Below are 12,405 nucleotides of genomic sequence, written 5' to 3'. Positions count from 1 at the left end.
TGTCACTCACAATATCATTTCATTTGAGCACATGACCTAACCTCTTAATCATCTACGAAAAGGGATTTCAAAATTTAAATAATACCAACGGGATTATTGAGATTAATTACGAAAATATGGACTTATTTAAAAAAATGAATACCTATTAAAACTGATTCCCAAAAGTGTTTTGGATCGATTAGTTTAATAGGTTTGTGTTTGGTTTAAAATGTATTTTAAATATCCGGAATAAAGTATGTAATTTATAATATTTTAAGAAATTTAGGTTTATAATAAAAAAAAACTATACAAAATTTATGATGTTAGTAGCATAATACTTATATTATTATATAATAAATGGTTTTATTATTTTATTTTTCTTGTTCGAATATATAAAAATCTTTGTTATTATAAAATGTTAATAAACAATAAAACATTTTTAAAAATAACAGTATATAAGCATTTATAATATAGATCTATCATATAAACACTAAATTATTATAAAATAATAAACATAAATTATTAAATTTGAATTATACTTTTATTATATTTTTTGTCTATACAAAATACAATTATTTTTAGATAGTTGGGTTAATTTTAAGAGGGTTTTAAAATAATTTTAAATTTTTTTAGCTTACTAAACTATAAATTCAACTTTTTATAGTGGATTTTGGTCGTTATTTATATGTGTACACAACTTTTTCAGACGTTTTTGATTTATCGCGTTCATACATTTTTAGATGAATTTTAATTTAAAATATCAAACTAATGACCATTTTTATTTTACAATTGAAAATTCAGATCTTATTTATTTAATTAATTAAAATATTTATTTTATACTTTTATATAATTATATTTGAGTCTTATATTATTATTACAATAATAATATAACTGAAATATGACTTACCGTGTTGTTTATTATAAATCCTATTTTTTTTTTTTTAAAGGCTTTATAGCTAGAATAAAACGTGTATTATGGTTAAATTGCATTAGAATCATTTTACTACGATTGTGAACGTTGTAATTAATGTACAACCATATTATTAACATTTTTTGTCATAGATATTTTTTGTAAAATAATAACGACTAAAGATATGAGATGTCACAGGGATCTTTAAAGTTTTAGGTACATATTATGTATGTATAATGTATATATTATATTATATGTATATGAGTATTTAAGTTTCTCATAGGTATCGGAAGTTAAGTATTTTTGCAAATATTTAATTAGGATAGAGCAGTGAAAGGAAACGGATAATATTTTTAAAATTGTTGGTACAAAATGTGATATCTAATATAAAATAATTGTGTATATATAGACGAATATCAATCGTTCAAAATTAGAATTAGTCACAAGAACATCATACCTTTCACAAAGAAAGAACCAAGATTCACTTTAAACTTTCAACAAATTCAACAATAATAGGTTATCTATTAGAATATCAGTTAAATTTAAACGAACAAAGAAGGTGTTACACCTAATCCGTAACAAATCTAGAAGACGTTCCAGTAAATAGAACATATTGGTCCTTTTAACTTACATTTTCAAAAATACGATAAATTTATGTACAAACGTTTAAATTTAAATGCATTTTTAAATTATCTTTATTATTATTAGGTAGTTATTATTGCTATTAGTATTAGTATTATTCATATTGTTATACATTTAAACACTAAAACGTAATTCCTGTTTATTTATTTATACCGATATTGATGATTTTATTGTCTATAAAAATATTGACGGTCACCGTCATCACCATGTCATACTAATTATATGCGAATAAATATAACGAATAATAAAAATAATTTTACCATCAGTAAATCTGCCGTTGAACTGACGTATATGCAGTAATATCTAACACGCCTCTAAATCGCGAGTTATTACGTCGAGTCTTCTTTTCTAGCTTATACTTAACTGGCACAGTGCCAACATTTATTCCACATGGGTTAGTTTAAGCCGGTTATAATATTTATTAGGCGGATAAACAACATTTTTATAACCTGTATTATATGCATATAATTTAAAAATAGGTAATATTTAGAAATATTTAAGTAACACAGACGCATTTTAATTAAATATTTGTTAAATTTTATATGTTTACGGTAAAAGGTCACAGTTTTATGGTTGATGATTATGAAATATAGAATAAAATCTGTGACACCAAGTAGGTCTATAGTATTATTGTTTATTATCAGCAAGACTTTATAGAACTATACAGTGGTATTGTGGCTACTTGATAATAGAAATACGAGAGATAGGCTATAAAAAAATAAAAAGACTTTCAAAATAGCAGTCTTACTTAAAGTTTAATATAAATTGAAATGTAAAATTTATAAATACCATAATACATTGTGCTGTAGAGAGGGAGTGATAATAAGTCTTGGAAAAATTCCCTCCTCTCTTTAAATTAATTGTAAATTAATACAGCTGATATAAATGCTATCATAATTTCTTTTTCGTATTCCTCGTATAATATCGGTTTGTTTTTATAAAACGATAGAATGATGTTGATGAATATTTGAGCTTGAATATATTATAATATTTAATGTCCATATCCGATAGGTCAGCTACAGTGGTGTATAGGATGAGGGATGGGTGGGTTGCCTTCTCCTTAGATTTTTTTTTAGTGGTTGTGTTCTCATAACTTATTTATTATTCTTAGACCAACTGATAATATGTTGATGTTGTTGCCCACGTTTCCAAAAAGTATTCATGAGGATATGATGCTTTTTTAATGCATTTTAACTAGTCTGATCTTATGAAAATATATACATAGAGATATTAAAGTGAAAGTCCAAGCTTTCATACACATTGATTTGTAAATGCAAAAAAAAAAATATCTTTATTATTTCTTTACAAGAGTCTATTTCAAGATTTTTGTTTGTACGTGTGGAGTGAACTTTAGATAACTACGTTGCTGGGTAAATAAATTAAGCTCCAAGCTGCAATGAGTAGATGGGATTCTTTTGCTTTTTTTGGCAGGAAAAGCTTAAAGAGAAAAATGCGTGTGTGTGTTCTGTGTATAAGTATAATATAATATAGGTATAAACTACAAAGATATAACTGCGGCAATAAAAATGTAGTTTTGTTAGGTGTGTTTCTTTTTGTATTTTATATATTTTGTTCGCGGGAGGGGAAAAAAAATGTATAATATGCGAGTGTTGAATCTGTTACACCACAAACAATGAACAGCTTCCGACGGGCGTACGACCATTATTTGTTATGTTCTCTGTATAATACAGCGACGGTTGTTAGTATAGTAATTAATTGCAAATATATATTACCACGATCTCGGGTAATTTCTGTTTTTATCTTACTGTTGCATTTAATATATAAAATATACATAATATATAAGATGCTACAAAATAGTTTGATTTTTTGTCTTTTGGTATAGTGGGTATATGACCTAGTAGAGATGTGTTTTTAATGAAAAAGTTCAACTAAAAATAAATTAGTGAATTCTCATTTAAAAAAAAGAGAATTAATAATAATTAGTCTATTTGATAATGATTGTCAAACGTCAATAATATATTCGATATTATTTATGGAAAATGAGCTGCAGTATAATAATAATATTGTTATTTACAACAACCCAGACACGTTAACTCGCATTTCAGGAAGATAAAAATGTATTCGACTTATGTATTTTCCAAAGTGATTCATTTAACGTAATACTTATTATTTCAGAAGCTTTTGAAAATATTTACTTTACATAATTTTAAGTCGTTATAAAAAAGTATTTCTAGAAAAAAGTTATATGTTAAAAGTTCTGTTTTTAACTGTTATAATATGTTTGGTTGTTTACTTTTTTGAATGGCAGCATACATTTTTAATTTCATATTATTTTAAAAATAATATTATACAGAGTATTTCTATTCAACAAAATCAAATTTTAGACAAGTAGTTTATTAGTTATAAAGTTATAAAAGGCTATCACTGTTCAAGACAAAAATAAATTAGAAGTTGTGGAAATGTGGATTTGGAGGACAAAGGTACGTATAGCTGGATGAAAAGAAAAAAAATAATACTACACATTGTTAATTAATAATAGAGAAAATAACGACAATAGACGTTTTAAAAAAAAAGTGGTGAACTACAAAGGCACTTTTTAAAATATAATGTTTTCTTTACAAAAATAATAGAAATACGTATCGATGGTTGTAAGAGGAAACCTTTTATTGTAAAAGAGATCATATATTGTCATCTTGGCAGGATGCGATAATTATTCTGGTATTAAGAGACTTAGTAGGTCGAGAGAAAATGGAGAATAATATTTGCACAGTGACAATACGTAGCTTTTAGAAGGAAGAAGAAGATATTGAATTTTATCCTTGAATATATATATTCTTAATACTGAGACTGGTCTTGTTTTATATTAAATAATATACTTGTACGTATCACCAAGAAATAATAAACAAACTGTAAATAAATACGTGCGTTTACAGGCGTATAAATACCAGAAGCGCGTTAAGCTCAAAAGGTCAATTTGCATAAAAGTATCGGACCACGTCGGTCGATCGTATACCGCAGTCTTAACGCAACGACTCGGCGAGAATTTAATATTATATATAAAACAGGGGTGCATGTATAGTTGTAGAATTCGACCGCGGGTCTTTATATTAGTATTTTAGCTTTTGCCGGGCGCTGGATATCCCGAAATGCTAATCCATTCCCGGGCGCCTGCAGAAAGCGACCCGGTTTAATTAATACGCACTTTAATAACTGCGGGCAAACACGACTCGTTTTGACAAAACCCGAAACGGGGAAAAAAATACAATGCGAAGGTTGTTTTTACACCCGTTGTTCGTATAATAACGATAATTATTTCGTAATTTAACTCGCATTGTTACAAGATACACGGGACTTAAGAAAACTGTAAACATTGTGGTTCCTTAAACCGCAGTGTCTGTGTGGAGTAAAGCGAATAGTGTATTAATTATTAGGTATTATTACGTACAGTCGCTTTTTTACAAATTAAAGATTTTTGGAAAAATTGTATTTGTTATTGTCTTCGAATGTACACTAGAACCGAAGAACATAATTTATATCATGTAAGTTGCCGTGTTAACTTGTGTTATCTTGTACAGATTCTACGTTTTAAAAGGTTAAACGATATGACGTTTTTGGGTTGTGTGTGAAATTTTTTAATTTTTTCTTCAATACTAATTTATGTTCATTGATAAAATTAGAACAAATTTCATTTTTTTTATATAACAAAGCTCTATTATTTAATGAAATTTTTCAATGTTCACTTTTTTAAATAAAATAATAAACTTTAAACAGTTTAAACGCACATCACTATACAAACTTTGATATAAAAATAAATAACAAATTATATAATTATTTTACATAAAAAAAAAATATCTGTGATATAGATTATAGTTTAAACAATTGCTATTATAGTGTTAAAATATTAATCAAATAACATTATACTTGGTATCTTTGTATAAACAGGTATTAAATTATAAACTTTCACAAGAATGTGTATTTTATGAATGTTATTGAAACCAATATTTTTGAATAACCTTATTGTTCAAAATGATTAATAGATGTATTGTATTAAAACTAAGAAGCATTATAATTAAAAAGCATACTAAATCAATTTACCACATTTTGTTTTTATATCTATATAAAATATAACACCGTTATAAGTCTAATTATTTAAAAGAAAATAGTCATATCCTATATTTCGTTGTTTAACCGTAGTCACAGAATCAATAATAGTACACATATTGTACGAGACAAGTACAATATTTGGTAATATATTATAAGTAAAAAAAAAAATCAATAACACCAATGTGTGGTTTTTATGTGAAACAATAGTATTATAGTAACTATTCTTTGATGTTCAAACCGATTTCATTTAGACAAATTAATACACCGATGTCATTGTAGATACATTATTGACGATTCATCAAACATACTCATGATCATTTTTTTTCTTTAATTATCAATTTATTACAGTTCTGAGTTATCGAATTTTTTAGCATATTTATAGGCTATATTTCCAAAGACTTTCGGTGTTCAGTATCATTTTTAGAACCATCTATTTTTTATGTAAACTGTTAAGTAAATTATTATTATTATTTTCAATGTTGATTTACCTATATAAATAAAAATTTTAACGTATAGTGTCTGAATTATTAAACTTTATTTAGTTACTAAGGATAATGTGTATGACGCTGATTTTACGTACACGGTAATTGGATAAAAATATGAAAATTATCACGATTTGAAAATTTATTTAATTTATATTTAATTTATAATTGAGTGTAAAACATAAAGATAGAACATAAGACCTAACCAGAACTACCTGTTTAAATCTTGAAAAATATTTAAACATTTTCAACATTTAAAAAAAATACTTGTTTAACAATTTTTTATAAGAAAATAATAGTTCTAGAAAAACTAAAAAATAAGACGATTGGACCTTCACGAAAGACAGGATACTCCTTAAACGCATATTGAAACATTCTAAAAATAGAAATTAGTTTAAATTTATTATTCATTGAATAAAAGGGTGGTAGTATGTTTGGTGAATCTCGCTACATATATTTATAAAATATAAATAAGTTAGGGTTATAAGCTATTTCTGTTGGACGTTGTTTTCGAAAATGTTAATCTAACCTTTGATCTACTTACCTTGCTGTTCTAAGAAGTTAGATATGAGTATATGACAGTTTGAAAGTGAAAATTATAATATTATCCTATAGATATTGGTAATCCTTAAGCGGACGTCGTACCTGCATATGTTATCTTTGTCTTACTAGGCTTTTATTGATATTTTAATTTTAAACTGAGTTAGCTATGTAAAATATTAAAATTTTAAAATTAAGATATCAATAAAAGCCTACGTGTCAAGTGTCATTTAAGTAATAATATAATATATCCTACTAATTATCATAGACTGACAAATCATCTCCATCTCTACTATACAGCAGAGCGATATCCACTTGACCACCTTTTTTTGTAATTAATACAACATAATATCTAATAAATTATTTTTTTTCAAATTTAAAAACACATTAATACCTATAGGAAATAATATTTGCTGTATTATCTTAATAATATAGCAATAAATTATAAAAAAATCAACTACGCTAAAATTGATTATCAAGTGCGCATTTTGCTTTTCCAAATACGCAAAACTAGCCTAAGTGCGCTTTAGAATAAGCCCTACTTCGTGATACTCTAGATATTAATGTAATATTCTTACCTTTAAGTATGATAATAGGTCAATTGAATCTAATATTAAAGCTAACAACATAAAATAGATTTTAATGAATACAAATTTGCTATATTGTAAGAAAACACATGTGGGTACGAAGTCTTCTTAAACAATTATTATAAAAAGCGTTCCCATTTTGGAAATGTAAAATTTATTATAAGTTTGCTATATGAACCATTTAAAATTCTAACATGTATGCAAGTAATTTTAAAAAATGTTAAGAACAACTTTTTAACGTTTTATTTGACTAATTGGAAGTTATAAAGTTTATTTTTACCTTAATACATCGTATAACACTAGATTAATCAGTTTTAAGATCATAAGAAACAGTACGATGAAATTACTGAGTTTTAAAAACCGAGTGAAATACATGATTTTGATTATTTTAAGAAATGGTATCGTTATAGAAATTACACAACATCATAAATTATATTAATAAATAAAACCAGTATAATAATTTATCGATGAACTATTTAATATGTGATGAGTAACATATGTCTGCAAATGTAGATACCAGCCAAAATATTTGTTTTTTGTCCAGTTTTTAGATGAGTTGAATCCCGAATATATTACAGGCTTATCCAATAAAATAACACATTCACAGAAAAAACGGTAAAAATGTAATTTATCAAAGAGACTACAACGAGTTTGATAAAAAACAAAAATTGAACACAAAAACAAAATAATAATAATAAAAAAAAAATGTTTGTCCTTTGTGGACATTTTTTTTTTTACATTACTGTAGTGTTATGTGGTTAGTTGACTTGCTGTTGGCATTTTATTTCCAGAATAATGCTAATAAAGGACTGATATGAAAAAGTTATTAAAACGAGAATAATAATGTATCCAATGAAAAGTTACGGCGTTACCTAGTTTATAAATCTGTGATAGGTTTAGGTAAGCTTTTTTAATATAACTATAAAGATATTACAGGTATAAATTAATTTAACGAAATTTCACGAAATAAGTGTAAATATAAACCACACATAACCCAATTAACCCGATTTGAAATAATTAATTCACGTGTGTAATATAATTAACTTTGAGCGTAAACAAATTTATGTTAATTGTGTCCCAAAACATGTCAATCCAACATAATCCGAACACGCTCATTCGAACAGTTTTATTATTATTGAATCATGTTTTAAATGTAATTAGTTTAAATTTTCTAATTTATAAGCAATGGTAAATTTGTAATCATGATAGTTTTAAAGTTATGTAGACCATAAATTCTGTAAGTCACCAATTGATGTAAAACTGTCCAGAGTTAATAAACATTTCATAGTTATTTAACTAAAAAAAAAAAATCGTACTATAGTTGAAGTGTGATAATAGTTATTATTACGAAAAATATGAAACATTTAGTTGTGCGAGAGCTGAGAGACAAGGAATCACGTGGTTTACTAAAGTTTAACAATAAATATTGTAATAAATCGCTCAAAGCACTGACAGAAATATTTATAACGTAAAATATCAAGTATAGTTTTGAGTGTAGGTTGATTCAAAAAGATATCATACATTCCGCTGCGTAATAATACATGGTAATATACTAACATATAATATATACAAGATAATACAAAGAGTATCATGCTTACTACTTAGTATTTACTATTTTTTCATTTAACTATACGTTTATTATAGCTCTAATTTTTGGAATATTTAAGTAAAAAGTTAGTATGCTTTAAGAATTTAAAAAACAGGATATTTTTAAACCTCAGATGTCTTATACCACTTCAATCAGTGTCCTGTGTTAATGAAGGCTTATTTCAAGCTTGAACTACTGTTTTTAATTTTTAAACAGTTTCTGATTTATTATTTTGTTGTGCGAAGGTTGATTATCTTTAGTATGGACAAAACACTCCTTAAAAGCTATTAAAAAATTGAAATAATCGAAATGATTATTCTCTTGACACTAATAAATTTAAAAAATAAGAATTTTTATAATTTCATTGTTAAAGGAAAAAATGGTCACGGTCGTTGAATCACCCTGTATAGCTGCTTACGTAGGTATATATTATATGAAATGGAACTTTGCCAAACTTCATCCATATACAATCTCGCATTATAATATTAATGTATACGCACACAGCTTGTGCGTTGCACATTATTTACGGATGTCTAGATCGCCTTGGCCATTAGCAAAACTCGACCGTCCCTGTTCCTCTTAAATTAATATTTTCCTTTGAATCGTCGTACTATACTTTTATCAACCCGTCGCGAGAGAACATTTTCCGGTTTCGAACGATTTACAATCGTGTATGAGTATCTGACCACGATGAACAACAACGGAATAAGAGACATTTATTTTTCAGTTCGGCGATTTGGAAATATTTTTAAGTTAAAAATAATGGACAGGTATATCGTCCAGAAGTTGTTATGAAAAAATATCCAGGAGGAGGAGAGTAATTTTAGCACCATATGGCACGGAAAATATGTGAAAAAATTGTTTTTATCCTCTGCAAGTTGATGACTATCCGAGTATACTAACATTTGGTTTTTGTTATATTTTAATTTTTTTTTATATTCACTGTTAATAATTGCTTAAAATTATTATTGATTAATAATTAGGTACTTATTCAAAATAATAAACTATAAGTCCGAAAAGGAGGTCAACACTACTATTTTATAATGCAATAATATTATCCATTGACCGTTTAGATTTGTTTAATCGCACAACAACCACAGCTGCAGATAGTTTTTTTTTTTATTAATTTTGTAAAATAAATAGAATTTTTAAAATTCCGAACGAACATCGCATGAACTCATCTTGCATCTCAATCTTATAAGTTTATGAACATAAAATACTCTAACTCTAACTCTAAAATACTAGCTAAATTTAATATTTTATTTAAATTTTGGGCTATATATATTATACTCAGATCATATAATATACTTTAAAATAAACTAATGCCAGCAATTGGGTTATCTAAAATCATCTTGAGTGTAATAAATATAATTACATAAAAAGTTATAGATCTGTGAAAATATTTATTTTGTTCCTAAGTAATTTCATATTTGTGTATAGTATTACGGTTTTTTGTAAAAAATGAATGTAATACATTGTTATTACATTCAAATAATAATAATAAAAAAAATATCCAAACTTTCTAAGGGAAGTAAAATATAACTTAACTTTTAATAAGTACGTCATACATTTTTTGTTTTTAGAATTTTTAATGAAAAAAATGTTATAAAACGTGGTTCTTTAATTTTATCGAGTATGTGGTACTCTACGAAAAAGAATATTGCTAAAAAAAAAATATATTAAAAGTAACAATATTAATTACCTATTAGTCGTTTCTTAGATGCAGTACAATAATTATATTAGTGTATCCGAATCTTGTATAAATTAAAAACGAATACAAATTTTAAAAGTTGGGTAATATTTTAGGGTAAAAATATATAGTAGATTTCAAGTGTAACTCGTTTTTATATCAGTAGGTCGCTGTAATGTAGTGTACAATTTGAAAAAAAAATTATTTTGAGCGGAGACAGTGTATACTAGCTTCTTTTACTATAAGCGTATTTAATAATTTTTTAAAATCACTATAATTTATTTATGATTAATTTAAACATTCAGTCGATAATAACTGATCATGTTCGCACATCTACTCTTATAAATGTTATTGATTATAAACACCCAGTAAACATAGTACCCATGACTATCCTTGGGGCAAGGAAAGAGATGCAGATCTAGCCATCTAGGTCCTGGTGGTAAATTATTTAGATTTAGGATTTCGCGTTCGAAAAAAAAGTAGGAAAATGCAAGTATTTTAAAGACACTTTGTAAAACATATAAATGTATGTTGGAATTTTAAATTATACTAATTGTTCGTATGTTATTTTAATTTTATGATCGACAACGTAGGTACAATTAGTTAAAATTGAATTGCATACTCCAAAGTAGAATACTGTTTTGAGATTTTTTATGTATTGAAATTCTCTGGAAAATATTTTCAAAAAATATTATTTTAAAAAAAACAAACAATAATGATAAAAAATTGTATAATTTTTCTCAAAAATATAGTTTTGGTCTGTGATTTAAAATTATTAAAAAAAAAAAAATTTCTACAAATGCTTAGAAGTTTATTCTTCGGGATAATTAGTGTTTACTGTTTAAACTGTTTCCTGCGCATAATCATTGTATATTGTTCGAAGTTATCCGTAGATATAATATTTTCATCTCCCTGTTTTGGATATGGTTATGTTGTGAGAATATCATATCTCGTATTAAATATAATGTTTAACTGACGATTTAGACACGCACAAAACCAATCAAGCCATAATCCCGTAGTTTGTGCTCGGAAGTTTTGACCAATTACTGTAGTTTATAATACGGTGTATTCACTGTCACATGATGGTTATTTGTATGCCATATTTGGTAAATTTGTTAAGGAGCTGTTTTGAATTTTAAATGTAATACCTAGTCACTCGGAAATAATAAGTAATGTAATAGCCACGAACAAGCCTCAATGGCCATAAATAAAGTGTAGTATATGGACGGAAAAAGTAAATCCTCAAACGAAAGGATAAAACTATCCTAAACAAATTATGCATCGGTTACACATCTGAAAAATTTCGACTTCCCCCTCTAATATGCCAAATCTATGGAATTGAGCTTTCCGCTTAACAAATCGCCCCGTGGACTGCTTAAAATACATTCAAGATTGGATAGAACATATGATATTCCATAATGTTGGCGTCGCACTTGGATCTAACCATGAACACATTAATCTAAAATTAATAAATGTCCTTCAATAAACTAATCTGTATAGCCTTATTAAAATATACATACATATCGTAATTTAATTATTTATATAAAAATGATTTAAAAAATAATAGCCCACATTGCCGGAATTGTTGATAAATACACGACAAAATAGAAATTTTTATCGATCATGAACGTTTTTAATGTGCCGATACAACGCGTTATCACTGCTGATGAATTACAATTTGCTATTAGCGTGAATTATTTTCATATTTTATATTATATTTATTATTTTAGTAGCTTCCAGCGTGGAATTATCCTTCTCTAAAACTGCTTCATTTGATTCTGTTTCGTTCATAACCTTTCTAACTTCAGTTGCATCAGGAATGAAATTCTTATGACATTTGTGGTGACACGTTTCATTACAGTATGAACGGCTTTAAAGACGTTAAATTTTTTACAGTAAATTTATCTTTTAAAACGAAAACG

At 26.3% G+C, this 12,405-nt stretch overlaps 1 protein-coding gene across 3 annotated transcripts in view; it reads right to left on the bottom strand.

Annotated features, from left to right (window-relative positions):
- Positions 1 to 12,405, bottom strand: part of LOC132917267 (neuropeptides capa receptor-like) — a 111,143-nt gene that overhangs the window by 21,297 nt on the left and 77,441 nt on the right. The gene's annotated exons all lie outside the window — the stretch shown is intronic.

The sequence above is a fragment of the Rhopalosiphum padi genome, chromosome 1, assembly GCF_020882245.1.
Source record: "Rhopalosiphum padi isolate XX-2018 chromosome 1, ASM2088224v1, whole genome shotgun sequence".
Lineage (NCBI taxonomy): Eukaryota > Metazoa > Arthropoda > Insecta > Hemiptera > Aphididae > Rhopalosiphum > Rhopalosiphum padi.
Note: the sequence above shows the minus strand (reverse complement) of the source record. Positions and strands in the feature narration are given on the sequence as shown.